The following is a 6,089-nucleotide window of genomic DNA, read 5'->3' on the forward strand; positions in this document are numbered from 1 at the left end:
GACTGTCAAGCCAACACCTTAATTGTTACCCTAAGAGCTCCAACCCTCTTAACAAGGTTGCTAGGTGTTGGGTCAATGTCGCTACATTCAATCCATATATCTCTGTTCCAATCGACACAGTAGCTCACTACTTAGAATGAGTCACTGTACCGGACATGCAATCCAGCTCCTGGGTAAAGTTTCCCCTCGGTACAGATCTAGGATCAGCTTCCCCTCCCCCATCCCTTAACCATGAGTGGAGAAAATTTTAAACTGACCCAAGATCAGCGTCTCTAGGGGCAGCTTCACCCTCATTCTATACACTGTACAGTGTCCATATTAGGACAGCCTTAGTCTCAGCAAGACGTGTCCATATCAGTGGTATACTAGTATGGACATTGGGGAAAAGTTTATTTATGAGTTACAGGTAGCTGATCTCTAGCTTGGTGCTCTTCTCCACTGTCTCTGGACGTGACCTGTTACTTTCACTCTTTGATCCATTGGCAAGAGTGGAGACAGCGGCAGTAGGCCCCAATTCTAAGCCTGGGCCTTTCCCAGCCTCCTCCCCAGCTTTAGCCCTCTGCCCCAGGGGCACCGTCTCCACCTTTCCCCCGGAGTGAACAAGATCCTGGAGCTCTCAACTTGTCCTCCTCCGTTCCCTGTTCTGTGCAATCCTGCAGTTCTCTCTCATCTGAGTGGCGTCTTCTCTTCTCTCCATCTCTATCCCGTTCTCCTCTTCCTCCTCCACTTCTTCCTCCCCTCCTTCATAAGACTTGGTGGCCCCCAGGCCATCTCGCGGCTCGGGCACAATTTCCTCCAGAGCTCTGCAGGGCGCTGCAGCTCGGTGGCTACCGCCCTCTCGTGGTTCTCCACCTTCCTCGAAGAACGACAAAGAGCCTTCCGGAACCCTCTCTTAAAATTATCAGACAGGAATCCGTAAATGATTGGGTTAGCGCAGCTATTAGCGCGATAGGACCACCACAAAGTAGTACAGCCCCCGAATTCGCCCGGTAACAGGATTACCAGGTTAACAATGTTGAGGATGTAGAATGGGAGCCAGCACAACACGAATACTGCTACCACGACAACCACCATGCGGGTGATCTTGCGTTCGGACTTCCTGCGTCGGGAGGAGGTGGACCGGGCCCGTTTCCCCGCGTTGCGCACCTTCGAATCAAAACAAAACAATTCAACTTTATTGGCTGTTAAAACATCTCAGCACACTTTACAATTAAATATAATATAAAAGTTAAGTCAGCAATATCACACATGTAGGGTAGGTCCCTGTAGGGTAGGTCCCTGTAGGGTAGGCCCCTGTAATACCCTGTAGGGTAGGCCCCTGTAGGGTAGGCCCCTGTAATACCCTGTAGGGTAGGCCACTGGCCCCTGTAGGGTAGGCCCCTGTAGGGTAGGCCACTGTAGGGTAGGGCCACTGTAGGGTAGGCCACTGTAGGGTAGGCCCCTGTAGGGTAGGCCCCTGTAGGGTAGGCCACTGTAGGGTAGGCCAATTTAGGGTAGGCCACTTTAGGGTAGGCCCCTGTAGGGTCCCCTGTAGGGTAGGCCACTTTAGGGTAGGTAGGGTAGGCCAGGCCAATTTAGGGTAGGCCAATGTAGGGTAGGGGTAGGTCACTTTAGGGTAGGCCACTTTAGGGTAGGACAATGTAGGGTAGGCCACTTTAGGATAGGCCATGGAAGGCCACTGTAGACAAGCCAATGTAGGGTAGACCACTTTAGGGTAGGCCATGGAAGGGTAGACAACTGTAGGGTAGACCATTGTAGGGTAGACCACAGGGTAGGCCACTGTAGGGTAGGACGCTCAAATGTAACAGGTCAGATGCAACAGGTCAGATGCAACAGGTCAGATGCAACAGGTCAGATGCAACAGGTCAGGGCCGGAGTAGAGAACCGCACAAGGAAGGGTTCCCTGATTTAAGGAAAGTATAAATAAATCAGTGGTAATATGAGACAGACATCAGAACACATTTATTTCATGTAACAACGGAGGTGTAGCAACACCTGGGTCTATGTTACCTATCAACAATGATGTTTCCTCACAAAGGACATACTGGTTCAGTCTAAGTATAACAGACAGGCCTCCCAAGTAGTGTAAAATAGCTATTTTCTCCCTTTTAAGTGCGGAAGTAGTCCTACATTCTGACCTTGATCACAATGAGCAGGTAGCAGAGACAGATGACGAGTAGCGGTCCGAAGAACCCGACCGTGCACGTGTACAGGATGAATGATGCCTTCCAGACCTCGGCTGGCTCAGGCCACACGATACTACAGTTCCCATCATCCTCCAGTACGTCCGCGAACACCACCACGGGCAGCACCACCACAAACGACACCGCCCACACCGCCGCGTTCACCGCCTTGGCCACGTGCGGTCGCCTCCACCACGACGACCGTATGGGATGGACCACAGCGAGGTAGCGGTCGATGGACATGACCGTGAGACAGAAGATGGCGGTGAACTGGTTGATGGCGTCCACAGTCATGACCACACGGCACATGAGAGAACCAAACGGCCAGGAGAGCAGAGCGTTCTGGACCGCCAGGAAGGGAGGCCTAGGGGAAGTCAAATCAAATCTAACTATATTGACAGTGCAATTAGTCACTTCTCCCCCCACCTACATGTACAGATTACCTCAACTAGCCTGTACCCCTGACTGTACCAGTGCCCCTGTATATAGCATAGTTATTCTTATTGTGTTACTTTTTGTTATTACTTTTAGTTTAGTCTAAATATTTTCTTCTTCTTGAACTGCACTGTTGGTTAACCTGTTAAGACTCTAGGGCAGTATTTCATTTTTGGATAAAAAGATGACGTGCCCGTTTTAAGCGCAATATTTTGTCACGAAAAGATGCTCGACTATGCTTGGAATTGATAGTTTTGGAAAGAAGACACTCTGACGTTTCCAGAACTGCAAAGATTTTCACTGTGAGTGCATAGAACAAAATCTACAGGCAAACCCAAGATGTTTGAGTGACCAGGAAATCAACAGGATTTCTGGAGGCACGTTTTCCATGATCTCCTTATATGGTGAATGCGACAGGAATGAACGGACACTTCCTATCGTTTCCCCCAGGTGTCTGCAGCATTGTGACATTTGTAGGCATATCATTGGAAGATTGACCATAAGAGCCTACAATTACCAAGTGTCCCGCACGGTGTCTGCGTGGAAATTGGTGCGCAAAAGTCAGGTACCAGTATTTTTCCATCCGAATCAGAGAAGAATGCACGCTTCCAGGGAAGGGATTTCAATGAAGAGATATATGACAAAACACCTTGAGGATTGATTCAAACAACGTTTTCCATGTTTCAGTCGTTATTATGGAGTTAATTCGGAAAAAAGTTTGACGTTTAGGTGACTGAATTTTCAATTAGTTTCGGTAGCCAAATGCATAGTAACAAAACGGAACGTTGTGTCCTACACAAGCATCTTTCAGGAAAAACTGGACATCTGCTATGTAACTGAGAGTCTCCTCATTGAAACATCTGAAGTTCTTCAAAGGTAAATTATTTTATTTGATCCCTTTGCTGGTTTTTGTGAATGTTGCGTGCTAAATGCTAACGCTAAATGCTAAGCTAGCTATCACCACTCTTACACAAATTATTGATTTTCTAAAGCATATTTTGAAAATCTGAGACGCTTGTTAAGAAAAGGATGCTAGGACAGGCATAGTCAGAACAAATTATTGATTTTCTCTGGTAAAGCATCTGCTAATTTTATTTAATTTAATTTGCCATTTTCAGTTTTGCTTATGGTAATGAGCTTGAGGCTGTAGTCACGATCCCGGATCCGGGATGGGCGGACTAAGAGGTTAAGGGCTTGTAAGTCAGCATTTCACGGTAAAGTCTACACTGTTGGATAAGGGCTTGTAAGTCAGCATTTCACGGAAAAGTCTACACTGTTGGTTAAGGGCTTGTAAGTCAGCATTTCACGGTAAAGTCTACACTGTTGGTTAAGGGCTTGTAAGTCAGCATTTCACGGTAAAGTCTACACTGTTGGTTAAGGGCTTGTAAGTCAGCATTTCACGGTAAAGTTTACACTGTTGGTTAAGGGCTTGTAAGTCAGCATTTCACGGTAAAGTTTACACTGTTGGTTAAGGGCTTGTAAGTCAGCATTTCACGGTAAAGTCTACACTGTTGGTTAAGGGCTTGTAAGTCAGCATTTCACGGTAAAGTTGTTGGTTAAGGGCTTGTAAGTCAGCATTTCACGGTAAAGTCTACACTGTTGGTTAAGGGCTTGTAAGTCAGAATTTCACGGTAAAGTTTACACTGTTGGTTAAGGGCTTGTAAGTCAGCATTTCACGTAAGTCAGCAAGGGCTTGTAAGTCAGCATTTCACGGTAAAGTCTACACTGTTGGTTAAGGGCTTGTAAGTCAGCATTTCACGGTAAAGTCTACACTGTTGGTTAAGGGCTTGTAAGTCAGCATTTCACGGTAAAGTTTACACTGTTGGTTAAGGGCTTGTAAATCAGCATTTCACGCTAAAGTCTACACTGTTGGTTAAGGGCTTGTCAGTCAGCATTTCACGGTAAAGTCTACACTGTTGGTTAAGGGCTTGTAAGTCAGCATTTCACGGTAAAGTCTACACTGTTGGTTAAGGGCTTGTAAGTCAGCATTTCACGGTAAAGTCTACACTGTTGGTTAAGGGCTTGTAAGTCAGCATTTCACGGTAAAGTCTACACTGTTGGTTAAGGGCTTGTAAGTCAGCATTTCACGGTAAAGTTTACACTGTTGGTTAAGGGCTTGTAAGTCAGCATTTCACGGTAAAGTTTACACTGTTGGTAAAGGGCTTGTAAGTCAGCATTTCACGGTAAAGTCTACACTGTTGGTAAAGGGCTTGTAAGTCAGCATTTCACGGTAAAGTCTACACTGTTGGTTAAGGGCTTGTAAGTCAGCATTTCACGGTAAAGTCTACACTGTTGGTTAAGGGCTTGTAAGTCAGCATTTCACGGTAAAGTCTACACTGTTGGTTAAGGGCTTGTAAGTCAGCATTTCACGGTAAAGTCTACACTGTTGGTTAAGGGCTTGTCAGTAAGCATTTCACGGTAAAGTCTACACTGTTGGTTAAGGGCTTGTATGTCAGCATTTCACGGTAAAGTCTACACTGTTGGTTAAGGGCTTGTAAGTCAGCATTTCACGGTAAAGTCTACACTGTTGGTTAAGGGCTTGTAAGTCAGCATTTCACGGTAAAGTCTACACTGTTGGTTAAGGGCTTGTCAGTCAGCATTTCACGGTAAAGTTTTACACATGTTGTATTTGGCACGTGGCAAATAAAGTTTGATTTGATTTGAAATAAAGATATTTAAAACTGCACACTTATTTGAAGTGCATTTAAAACTGCAACAACACTTTACAGTAAAATTATCAAATCAAAGAAATACTGTAACATGATCAAAAAGCAGACTGACCGCTGCGGTCAGATTTAGTTACATTTCAAGTTAAACAGAATGTGAGCTTGCAAAATAAGGCTGGTTTAACAAGGCTAATAACAGAGTTGAATAAACAACACCTTGAAAAACCACAATGAAACCACAAAAGAAACACTGACCCAGCATGAATAGCTCATCAGCGATGGCCAGGTTGAGTATATAGATGTTAGTGACCGACTCCGTCCTCACATAGTGTAAAACAATGTAGATGACCAATGTGTTGCCCACCAGGCCGATCACACAGACTGCTACATAGATGAGGGGGATAAGGACCCCTGCTATAGTGAGTTGGAAACCCCCCACGCCTCCACCGCCAGGGTTGCTCCAGTTGTGGTAGGATCCATTGAAGAAAGGGTCAGGGGTGAGGAGGAAGAGAGGGGAGGGGGGGAAGGTGTTGGGCTCAGGCATTGGGGGGGCGGCTGTGGGGAGGTAGATGGTCGGGGGCACTTGGACAAGCTCAATGGAGGTCAGAGGTGATGATATGTTGTTGGTTGTGGTATAATGGGTGGGTGGGTTGAGGTTGACCTCAGTGCGTAGCAACTGGACCTGTCTGGGAGACAGCAAGAGAAGTCAGTGTGTGAGAGACAAAATACTGATATCTTTATGCATTCTCAAAACAACAACGCTATTCTGTTAAAGCATCCAAGACACTACAGGACATGAGCAACA

At 46.0% G+C, this 6,089-nt stretch overlaps 1 pseudogene; it reads right to left on the reverse strand.

Annotated features, from left to right (window-relative positions):
- LOC124002648 overlaps positions 1 to 6,089 on the reverse strand; it is a 50,580-nt pseudogene continuing 44,491 nt past the window's right edge.

Source organism: Oncorhynchus gorbuscha, linkage group LG18, assembly GCF_021184085.1.
Source record: "Oncorhynchus gorbuscha isolate QuinsamMale2020 ecotype Even-year linkage group LG18, OgorEven_v1.0, whole genome shotgun sequence".
In the NCBI taxonomy this organism is placed as follows: Eukaryota; Metazoa; Chordata; class Actinopteri; order Salmoniformes; family Salmonidae; genus Oncorhynchus; species Oncorhynchus gorbuscha.